Source organism: Acipenser ruthenus, unplaced genomic scaffold, assembly GCF_902713425.1.
Source record: "Acipenser ruthenus unplaced genomic scaffold, fAciRut3.2 maternal haplotype, whole genome shotgun sequence".
NCBI classification, from domain to species: Eukaryota; Metazoa; Chordata; class Actinopteri; order Acipenseriformes; family Acipenseridae; genus Acipenser; species Acipenser ruthenus.
In genome coordinates, this window is record NW_026707909.1 from 49,512 (window position 1) to 62,061 (window position 12,550).

A 12,550-nucleotide genomic window follows, 5' to 3' on the forward strand; every position below is an offset into this window, starting at 1 on the left:
CGCGTTTACTTCACTGTGTAGAGACATTTATAATGAATACAACAAAACCAAACACATTTACACGTCAAAGAGTGTCTCTGGTCTTTGAATTGCGCGTTTACTAGAGATAATAATCACACCGTTAGAGTGGTGTAACACTCGCATTGTGCCCATTGTCAATGTTGCATCCTTCTTCCAGTGTTCATTTATTTTCAATGCATTTTCTACGTTCAAGTTGTTCATTTTTTTGGTTTTTGTTTTTTCACAAAATGGCTGCTGGCAACACGCAGATGATTTTATTTTAACAGTGTGAGCGTGTGGTTTCCTAGCTTCCGTTTAGTTTAAAGTCAAGTGCCTCAGCTCCACCCACGATCATATAAAGGACTCTACATTGAGAGACTTCGGTACTTTCCAGAAGACTCAGGAGAAAGAGAAGCGACTCGAGTCTTCTTCAGCACTGCGCAAAGGGTGAAGTCTGACCGCATTACAGTTTTAATGAACCTACATTAGAAGCTTGGGTATAGACTTAACAAAGAGAATTGGATTCAGTTTGTCTGTAAATCATAATTCACGTGCTTATCAATCAGGATTTTGATGTATTTATAAAAGGATTCAAAGCAATCGACTTCTCTCATGTGATCAAATACAAGAATTCAAAGCCCAAACAAAGATTGTGTGAAACTGAAAGACGCTGCTGATGGTACGTGACTTTTTAGGTTTTCATACTGTGTGGTTTGCCGCACGCTATAGCTTAAAATCAGAACAGGAGCGTGTGGATTTCTATCTTATATTTTCAGTTTGAAACCTCAGCATTGACACGATTACGGTCAAGTGCCTGATGAAAGAAAATTATAACAAGCAAACCATGTAGCTATGAATTTAATACGGAGACTATTTAACTTGCTCTTAATTTAGAAATTGTAATAAACGGATATTGATGTAATTGTTTTTTTTTTTTATTATTCAAGGTGAAGTTTTGATTTGGCAGAAGTATTCTTTTATATAGTTTATATATTTTTATAATTATTACCTTTTCTTTCTTTAAAACCTTTCCCAAGCTGTTTTTTTTGTGTGATTTTTTTTTTTTTAAAGAAAATGCATTCGCTTGTTTTTAAGACAACCAATTTTTTTTTCAAGGAGTGTGTGAATGTGAAGTCCAAATTTGAGGAGAAATAAAAAGAGTCTTCCAAGAATAAGACCATAAACGGAATGAGCTTTGATCTCTTGAGGTCAAATAAGTAAAAATCAAAATAAATAAATCAAATAGTAAAACAGACCAAAAACTTAAATAAATAAATAAATAAATAAATAGATAAATCACTGTGGGGTCACAATTTTGTTTTATTGTATGTTGTGTGGTTGAATTCAAACCACGCTGCAATGCAAAGCGGAATCTTCCACAAGGTCTGCAGAGGTCCAGCTCCGGTGAAAACGTAGAACGTTTTTGCTGTGAGATCAGGTTGCAAGCAATGGCTGACAATGACCTGCTACACCTGCTGGTAGGCTCAGTGGTACCTCATTAAAATCGGACTGAAATACTTATAACGTCCATTCAATGGTTGATAATACCATACCGATCGGGTGCTCACGCACTGAATGCACGCCTGCCACAGGGCTCCGCAGGGTCCTAAACCCTGCTCGGTACAGACGGGGATTGCAGTAACAAACAGACCGTACCTGAATTTTGCGCAAAGTAAAGGTTTGCTGATATAAAGGGGTTAAACAGTAGTTTTGAGCAAACTACAGGAGAAGAATCTGTCTCGGGAATTATCTGGGAGTCTTGTCCAAAAAAACAGGAGAGTCCCGGCAAATAAGGGAGAGTTGACAGGTCGGCATTCATGTGTATTCTTACTAAAATGTGAAGCTCTGCACTATTCAATAACTGACTTGTTTCAATTGTGGTGCAGAGGAGAAACAGCTAACTGAGGAACGAGTGATTCAGAGACATGGAGAAGACTACAACGAGAAGGAAAAACAGTATAGAGGATCTGTCAGAAGACCATGACAGGTAATATCATTTCTTATTTAGAGAATAAGCAGATTGAAATTCTCATTGTGTTTCTACACGTCCCTCCTCAACAATTTATGGTCATGAGGCAGTGTGACCTTTCAACTCTGTCTGTGCATGTAGAGTACTGGAGGGCTGTCAGAGTTGAAAGGTCACACTGTCACATGATTTCAATGGAATGAGGGAGGCTGTTCATTCTCCAGACGAGCTCCAAGCAGCTCAAAGCTAAAGACAGATTTTAAAATGAGGCAATCGAAAACTGGGATCAGTTTTAAACACAGCAATGTGGCAACACAAAAGCATCTGAAAAACACGATGGCGTCGACACGTTTCAAGACAGAATCATTTTACTGCAGTGGTGTGTTTATTATGTCATGATACGATGTTGTCACGGTGATATTCAAGAGTGAAATATGTGAGTATATTATAAAAACAATAATTCTAACATTTTGATTATAAAATCCTCAGATTGAAGGAGTTTGTGCAGCTGTCTGAAAAGAAGCCGTTGATTGTTGGACACCTCAGAGAACTCAGACAGATTGCTGATAAACTGGACAAGGTCAACATGAACTGTGCCATCGCTAAGACCACAGGGAGCTATTTTAGTGCAGTTGGGGGGATTATGAGAATTACAGGGCTGGTTCTGGCTCCTTTTACATTTGGAGCCTCCGCTGTACTGGCTGCTGCAGGGGCTGTGGCTACTGCAGCTGGAAGACTCGCCAATATTACCACAGAAATAGTACAGTATGGGAGTGATAGAAATGATATCAAGAGAGTACAGAACATATTGAATGAAATGGAGCCTATATGGGGGAAATTTTGTAATTCATACAATAATACTGATCAAGCAGTTTCTAAAACAAAAGCAAAGCATATTAGGGATGTTTTTAAAACATTTGTTCTTCTAGTCCTTCATGTTGCTGTTGGAGGCGTACTTGTTAAAGCTGCTTAATCGCTCAGTGAAGGAGCCAGAGTTTTCGGAGGTGTTGCAGCTGGGGCGCTTATAGTTTGGGATATCAAAGACATCACTGAAAACTCCATTGACATTCATAAAGGGTGTAAAACTGAAATAGCGAAACAGATTCGCAAGCTGGGGAAAATGGTAGAATCAGATCTTGGAGAAATGGAAGTCGTCTGTTCAGACATATGAAAAACTCTTGGGAAGCTGTAAAACCCGTCAGTCAGGGCTCTCGGGATCTCATGCGTTGGAAAGAGATTTCACTGGAATAATGTGCAGATGCACCAGCGGTGGAAGGTGGCTTTGACACAGAAATCCCTTTTGAGCGCATGAACCCGGATCTCTCGTTTTCCCAGTTCAGAGGCTGACAGGATTGTGACTGAGGAAAACCTGCTAGTGATGGGGGCTGTGTGCACACCCACACACACACATATATATTGTCACGAAATCCGCGGGTTCAGATTTCTTCACGTACTCATTTTATTTGCTCAGCACACACTCTTATCTCAGGGGAGATGTTAGGAGGACAGAGATGGTATTACTCCTAGTGGGATATAGTTCGTGCTCTGGACCCGCAGTATATCCAGATGACTAATATAGTACCCAAGAAATTGACAGACTCATGCATCTAAAGTGTTTTTTACGAATCAGAGTATGATCAGTACATGCAATACATGTGAGATTAAATAATAATTGATTAATGCTTACCCTTTAATATAAATCGTACCCGGATATAACTGTCTTCACCAGGCAAATTAATCAGCTTAATTCAATCAGCTTAATTGTGTCTTTGGTTTGCAGAAGATGGACCACCTTGCCCAGTCTGGGATGAGTGTGGTACCCATTGAAATTACTGTGCAGTTTTTATAGGTTTTTCGTCTCATTGGAATACATTAAATCCAATCATTAATCAGGTGAGACAGCTCTTTATCCCTTTTACAAATAATAGTTTTCAAAAGATCCGGACTAACTTTTCAGAATTAATAGGTGTCATGTACTCAAATAAATTCAAAACTTCACATTTGTTTCAACTCTTATGATCTCATTCTTTGCTTTCCTCCGAGCCCCTCCTTTATCTGAAAAGTTAAATGAACCAAAGTTCCCAGGATCTTGGTTTATAATATAATATAAAAACACTACTGTTATATGTGCATGCAAAACACTATTTTTATGTGTGTTATATATGAGAGATGTTCTTAACATGTGACATCATCTTCTAATTGATTATGTTTTACTAAATTAAAGGTATGTGTTTCTTTTAACCTCATGTTGTTTCATCATTTTGTTAATGAGTCAGTTTCAATTCCATATACCATTGTCTAACAGAGTATTTGACAAAAGATTGTCTCATGCAGTATTTAAGTCAATTAGTTTCACTAAGTTTAAGTGGTAATAGTTTTCTTTAGAATTATTTATTCCTTAAAGATTATACTAACCAGGCTCTGACCTGTACCTGACTTTTGAATGTGCTTTCCAAGTAGTTTTCCAGTCTCCTGTTTTTTGCAAACACTTTTTAGATTTATGACCTATAAAGGAACCTTCTCTCCTCGGTCGCCTAGCAACAAGGCGCTCAGAGGAACAACGTCATCAGCGGTCCCGCAGATTGAGAGTTCGAATGGCGGTTGGTTTAATTTTCCAGCAGTTAAAGAGAAGACGGGAGAGCGCGTTTACTTTACTGTGTAGAAACATTTATAATGAATACAACAAAACCAAACACATTTACACGTCAAAGAGTGTCTCTGGTCTTTGAATTGCGCGTTTACTAGAGATAATAATCACACCGTTAGAGCGGTATTACACTCGCATCGTGCCCGTCGATCCCTGCTCGTCTCCCGCCTCTCTCAAGCAGGACTGTGTGTTTATTTAGTATAACACTGAACACAGTGTAACGAGGCATCATTTATTGGATGGAAAGCGGCGGTCACAGTGTTGGTGTGTCCAGCCTTGAGCCAGAGTGACCGGGACGGACATGTATGACCGCTTAACCACCCGGACCGCTTACTGACCACAAATACCAAGATATTAATGAGGAGCTGAGCGGGAAAGCTGCGAGATTCTTAAACACGAATCACATGAATCGGGGTACAAACCACTGCACTTGTGTGAGGTGTCTTCACAATTAAAATCCCTTTTTATTTTATTTTTGCGAAGCGGTCAATTATTATTTGATTCGTATCTAAAAAAAAGTAAATAAACTCTTACCTGAATTTTCTTCCCTAAATCTTCTCCCAGGTTCGATATTTTTTTTAACTTTTCGCTTCGTTCGTTTCACGGTTTTTCAGAGGAAAAAAAAGTAAATGTATATATTTAAAAAATATATATATACTGTTAAGTGTTTAAATAATATAGTTTTTTTTTAAAAATAGAACTAAAAAATAATTCAAACTCGTCGTCTCTCCTCACAACCGTCTTCGCGGTTTTCTTGGTGCTCGCGCGCCCCTTCGTGGCTCGAGCTCGCAATGTGAGGTCGAGGTGAGGCGTTAAGAAACTGCGCGCCCGTGTCCGCCATTTTGGCTCCGTGTGATTATCTATTTCAAAGGCGCTGGACTCCAGTGTAGAGCCGCAATGGCGTCAGTTTCACAGCCGCGTCTGCTATAGTCCTCAACACCGCGCTTGTTGATGTGAAGTTACTCCAGGACAGGAACGTCTCTTCAGGATGAGCATCCTCTCAAACCGAATCGTTAAATAACAGATATTGTCGCTGTTTTAAAAACAAAAACGCATTCCGGTATAGTATGCTTTATTTTATCTAATATATTTCAGACAATCTTTCTGTCTCTGTTCTTTCTTTCTTTCTTTCTTTCTTTCTTTCTTTCTTTCTTTCTTGTAAACTTTACAACTGTTGTTTTTATGACATATTCTCCTTCCCAGTAACGATAGTACAGTAATACGAGATCTTGCTGGGAACACAGGATCGATGAGGGAGGTTGTGTACTGTTTCTCATCGGCTGTTATACTAGTTTTCAGTTAGTTTATTATAGAAATGTCTCAACGGAATCAACACGTGTTATTATTATTATTATTATTATTATTATGATGATGATGATGATGATGATGTGATAACAGCATTTCGCCTCCCGCTGCCGCTTGTGAATTTCAGTTCACGACTCGACTTGCTGTTTAGCCACAGAGCGCACGCAGACGCGTCGGGAACATTAAACTAAGCGACTATTCAAGATGAATAACAATGAAGATGGAGTGTGAAAAATGACGTTTCACCAAAAATAGTATGCGGCCATAGTCCTCCACAACCACCCCGAGTCTAATAGGAGAAGAAAACAGAAATACACTGCGGCTGCACCTGTTGAGACCGCTGGGGCTTTTTCGTTATCAGATAAAAACTCCTCCCCCTCGATCATATCAAGCACTCAACATTAAGAGACTTCGGTGCTTATCAGAAGACTCAGGAGAAAGGGGAGCGACTCGAGACTTCTTCAGCACCCCGCAAAGGGTAAAGTCTGATGGCATTACAGCTGTTGTAATGAAGCTGCATTCTCAACTTGGTTTCCACTGCCCGACAGTACAGCTCTCTGCTTTACTCAGCAGCCTCAATCTGATCACGACATGAATCATTACCCAATTGAACGTGGTTTTGCGCAATTTCACAACAAAGGCAGCGTACACTGCGTAGCTATGCATGTATTGATTTAATTGTTGTTGTTTTATTCAAGGTGAAGTTTTATACAAACGATACTTTTATTTGGTGAAGTATTCTTTGGGAATTTATTTTGACTTTATTGGCGGTTTTGATTGGATCGCCAATAATACTTCCACCAATCAGAGTGTGGCATATAGTGTGCGATCCCGCCCTCTCCAGCAGACTGCAGCGCAGGATAAACGGGGGGGGGGGGGGGGGGGGGGGGGGGGGGCTGTGTCGGGTGTCACAGTGGATAGGAGAAAAATAATTTTCAAGCAGATTTAAAGCATTTTCGTTTCGGCTTTTATTGTTAAAGCTTCCACACACGGGACTTTTTCGACCTTAAAAAAGAAACAAGGAGATTAGATAGAGGGGCATTCAGAACAGAAAATAGGAGGCGCTTTTTTACACAGAGAATTGTGAGGGTCTGGAACCAACTCCCCAGTAATGTTGTTGAAGCTGACACCCTGGGATCCTTCAAGAAGCTGCTTGATGAGATTCTGGGATCAATAAGCTACTAACAACCAAACGAGCAAGATGGGCTGAATGGCCTCCTCTCGTTTGTAAACTTTCTTATGTTCTTATGTTCTAACTCTGCATAAACTGCATATCACATTTCTAATTTGAATGCATTGGGACCTTGACTCTTCCTTATCAAACACTATCAAATAAGAGACCTTTACACTTAACAGACTCATAAACGCACAGGTAGGCGTTACTGTAACTCTCAGGTAACTATACTGTGTACCCGAGCAAAGTCTACTGGAACAGAGAACTGCGACAGAGGAGAAAGAGACTCGAGAGACTTCAGCGCTCTGAAAGGTAAAGTTTAATAAAAACATTATTTCCAAAAACTAAAAAACGCCCGTCACGTGTCACGCTGCTTATTCTCATGCAGGTAATGGTTTATTTTGAGCGCGGCTGCTTCCGGTTTATCTGAAGCGTTTCATTCTTGTTATTCGAGATCAGACCGGGTTTGGCTTGTGTTTAATATTACCGAATAATTCACGACTCTGCTCCCGTAAGAGAAAGAGAGCTAAACCAGCGAGCAGCCTCGCTTTATAAAGCAGTGTGTAACGGGTGTGTAGTTCCGTCTTGAAGTCCAGTCCCATGTGAATACACAGTCAATAGATCTGCAGTGGGCTGGTCTGTATCCCCGGCATTGATTACACTGTAATGCTGGGCTCACAATACTGGTAGGCGCGTCTAAAATAATAATTATATATATATATAAGATAGTCAGTTGAGTTGGTTATTAGTTTATAAAAGCCTGTCTGGTTTCTGCTGAATCTCTATCGGGGTCTGAAACAAGAACCGAACTCGGACCCGGATTTTCTAACTGAACCCGGCCCGGAATTCAGAGCCGAACCCTCGAAAATCTTTCTTATTAAATCGGATCTTCATCGCGTCTCACTGGAGTCGCTCACAGCAGCATCGTGTTTATATTTACACATTCCTCATCTTAACATCCGCGTTTAAAATGAAACGACACCTTTTCTCCTTTCTCTAAACTACAGGCAAATGTAAAGCTTGACTCAATAAAAAAGTATAATAATTCTGGCATGTACATTAAATACTTAAATGCTGTACAACTAACTTTAATAAAGGGATTTAGAACACATTATGTGAATGTTTCATTTCTTGTTGAACTCTCTGCCGCGCCCTGTGTGATAAAACTGCACAGCTTTGTATCATAAAACTGTATCCAGTTATCGGTACAAAGTCTACGTTAACAGCAGGGACACACAAAGACAATTACAGTTACTGGAAAAGCAGATCCTGTTATCAATAAAACACACCGTTTTATGGTTAGGAGGTGTATCCCTTTTGAAAATCATTATGTGAAAATGGATTACAGTAATGCAGGCGCTATACATTTTACACAATATATACAGGGCTTCTGTTTTTCGGGTTTTATTAATTGTATTTTTCGGTGCTTATTGAGCTATTTTCGAGTTTTACGTAAATCGTTTTCTTCCGGGGTTTTCGTTTTTTATATACTGTATGAAATTAGTGTTTTCGGTTACTTTCCAGAATGCTTCAGAGTTTGTTTTTTTTTCTGTCAGTATGTATAGTAGTAACTCGACAGGACTTGCACTCTTCAGCTGTCTCTTCTTTCCTTTGCTGTCTTCCACAGTGAAATCCCTCTGGTCTCGGCACATTCTTCTTGGGTTTTTGTCTGGAGGTATTTGTTTCACATTTCTTCACAATTCTGTTTTAAATCCTCCGTATCTTAACTGTAATACAGCTTGAAATCCCGCTAACAAGCCTCCATCGTGATTGTAATCTCGTTTTAAATCTCGCAAGCGGAGTCTCCAATAGAAATGCAGGAATGGGCTGTCACTCAATAGTTGGGGCGGGTTTAAAGTATTCAGAACGAATCACTGATAGATGCAAGTCAGGAAGGCGGGACATTGCCCAGCAGCACAGGGAAATGTATTTATTATTATTTGTGTCTAAGGTTTTATTTTTTAATGGGAATAGTAGCCATTTCCACAGTTTTTCTGGTTTTTTCCGGTGTTTATTGGCTATCCACCCATTTCATTTTTTATTTTTTGTATTGGGGGTGTTTTATGGGTTAAAACCGAAAATCAGAAGCCCTGATTATATGATATATTCATTGTGTTTGGATTTGTTCATTATGAAATACAAACAATAAACAGCAGACTAACTGTGATAATAAAAAGGGTTCGGAATGATGGCAAACAACACGAGAAGATAAAGAGACAGAAAAAGAGAATGAAAGTGAGGAGGAAGAACGAGGGGTGGTCTGAGAAGAGAACGAAAGTGAGGAGGAAGAACGAGGGGTGGTCTAAGAAGAGAGAATGAAAGTGAGGAGGAAGAACGAGGGGTGGTCTGAGAAGAGAACGAAAGTGAGGAGGAAGAACGAGGGGTGGTCTAAGAAGAGAGAAAAAGGTGAGACGTGAAGCTCTAAACTCTTTAATAATTGGCTTATTTCAATTCTGTTGCAGAGGAGAAACACAGATAACTGAGGAATGAGTGATTCAGAAGTTACAGACATGGGTAGGAAGAGAAGGAAACAAAGAAACAGTATACATGAACCACCCGATATGTCAGGAGACTCTTCCAGGTAATCTCATGTCTCTTCAGTGTGCAGAGGCATGCATGCTCCAGTTTAATAACACACCTGATGACTCCAGTCCAGGTTCACCAGCAGCACCAGCACCTCAATGACACTCCCAGGAACTGCTGCACTTTCACTTGGGAGCTGTGTTCAGGGTTTGTGATGAACAGGAACATGTCTTTGATGATGATTATTTACATGTGTGTTTCACATCAACAGCGGTAATGTCCAGGTGAAGACAGAGAGTAGTTCGGACAAGGAGGAGCCTGAGAGGAAGAAACAGAGGTTTGTTTTTCGATTTAAAAATACCCCACAGGTTTACAGTAGAGAATAAGCAGATTGAAATTCTCATTGTGTTTCTACACGTCCCTCCTCACCAATCTATGGTCATGAGGCCTGTATACATATAAAGTACCGGGGGGGGGGGGGGGCTGGCAGAGGTGAAAGGTCACATGGCTGTTGAACAGCCAGCAGTTAGGATTCTGCAGACAAGCTTCTCAAAGCCAGGTAAACAATAACTAATGTCTATTCTGTTCAGTTCTATTCTGTTCTGTTATAAATGCAGAGTAGAGGCTGGTTGATTTGAATGGGATGAGGAGGGCGGTCTGGCAGTTAGGATTCTGCAGACAAGCTTCTCAAAGCAGCTCAAAGCAGGTGAAGGCAGATTTAAAAACGATACAAAACTCAATACTGGAGGAGCGACGGAACCCAGAACCTCTCGGAATGATTGTGAGGAGGTGAATTTAAAAATAAATGTGAAAGTCATGCTAAGATACTTGCTCTTCAGTGCTGCAGTCTGGCTGAACCGCTCGACCTGTTTCTAATGATGTCATACCTGTTGTAACGCCTGCTCTGACTCGATGGCTGTTTCTAATGATGTCATACCTGTTGTAACACCTGCTCTGACTCGATGGCTGTTTCTAATGATGTCATACCTGTTGTAACCCCTGCTCTGACACGATGCCTGTTTCTAATGATGTCATACCTGTTGTAACACCTGCTCTGACTCGATGCCTGTTTCTAATGATGTCATACCTGTTGTAACACCTGCTCTGACACGATGGCTGTTTGCCCTGCCATGGACTTGAAGCAGTTTCAGCTTCTTGTAATGAAGGGGCCGGGACTCCCAGGAACTGCTGCCCTTTCACTTGGGAGCTGTGTTTAGTGTTAAAAATAAATAGTAAAATGTCTGTGATGATGATTATTTACACACGTGTTTCACCTCAACAGAGAGAACAGCGAGGAGGAGACAGAGAGGAGGGAGGATGAAGAGGCACTGGAGAGACTGGGGGGAGCGATGGTGAAGAAAGTGAAGAGGGAGGAGGAGGAGAAACTGAAGAGGGAGGAGGCGAAACTGAAGAGGGAGAAGGCGAGACTGAAGATGGAGGAGGCGAGACTGAAGAGGGAGAAGGTGAAACTGAAGAGGGAGGAGGAGGAGAAACTGAAGAGGGAGAAGGCGAAACTGAAGAGGGAGAATGCGAAACTGAAGAGGGAGGAGGAGGAGAAACTGAAGAGGGAGGAGGAGGAGAAACTGAAGAGGGAGCAGGAGGAGAGACTGAGGAGGGAGGAGGAGAGACTGAGGAGGGAGGAGGCGAGACTGAGGAGGGAGGAGGAGAGACTGAGGAGGGAGGAGGAGAAACAGAAGAGGGAGGGATGGTGGTGTAATATTTCATGATACAATGTTGTCACAATGATACTCTAGAGAGAATATGCAAGTACAATATTGAAAACAAAATGTGGAAACCATCCTAACATCAGGTTTATGAAGATGTGTGTGCAGTGAAGAGACTGAAGAGATCAGCAGAGACTTTGTTATTGGAAATGTATTCATTGCAAGACGATCTGGGAGTTTGTTCAGCTTTCTGAAGAACAGAAGCTGCTGATTGAAGGATGCCTCAGAGAACTCGAACCCGTGGCTCAAAGACTGGGCAAGAACAGAAGGGTGCATGTACTGCACTTCCAGCAGGGGGGGTCAGGACCCTTACAGGTCACACAGCGCTAACCCTGTCTCCTGCTACAGTAGGAGCTCCACTGTATCGCTGTTCATATCTGTGTACTAAGTCAGTGTGTATGTGATTATTTTGAGCTGTTATGAGTTTTTAGGTTCCAGGTGAACACAACCACATAAGAAGCTGTGTTGTGCCTCTATAGCCGTCTGAGAACAAATATCAGTGAATAATGTTCTTGTAATTTTGTAAATACCTTTTGTATAAATGTTTTTATTCACTACCGTATGAATAAATACTTTTGGTAGAAATAATAAAATATATTTTTATAGTTCTTTTGTCATTTTATCATTATTTTTGGAAGGTGGCGGGATATGCATTACACTCCAATAAATAAATAAACAAATAAATAAATATTATCACACATAAATAAATACACACAAATCAATAAAACAGAAACAATAATAGGAAAAACTCACAACCATTGACATTAAATAACTGGAAAACTATGAGTAACTTCAAAAGCAATTAAAATATATATATATATATATATATATATATATATATATATATATACTTTAATTTGAAAACAATTGACACTCGTATTTGGTATAAAGCTGATGCTGTGAAACAGGCGCCATTTCGGCTCTCACAGAGTCGCACCGCGTTTCAAACAGAACGGAAGCTGGAGCCAACATGGCGGACACAGTGACGCAGTTTCAGAACCTCTCCTCGGTCGCCTAGCAACAAGGCGCTCAGAGGAACAACGTCATCAGCGGTCCCGCAGATTGAGAGTTCGAATGGCGGTTGGTTTATTTTTCCAGCAGTTAAAGAGAAGACGGGAGAGCGCGTTTACTTTACTGTGTAGAAACATTTATAATGAATACAACAAAACCAAACACATTTACACGTCAAAGAGTGTCTCTGGTCTTTGAAT

The 12,550-nt window shown here is 40.6% G+C and overlaps 1 protein-coding gene across 2 annotated transcripts in view; it reads left to right on the forward strand.

The window, feature by feature from the left end:
• The window catches only part of LOC117432546 (uncharacterized), a 34,690-nt gene that overhangs the window by 2,266 nt on the left and 19,874 nt on the right, over window positions 1-12,550 (forward strand). Inside the window, exon 1 of one of the 2 annotated variants that reach the window (XM_059019504.1) lies at window positions 399-447. The exons of the other annotated variant lie outside the window; for it this stretch is intronic. The gene's annotated coding sequence lies outside the window, so the exon portion shown is untranslated. Of the gene's footprint in view, window positions 1-398; window positions 448-12,550 lie in introns of those variants that run through there. 2 annotated transcript variants of the gene reach the window in all.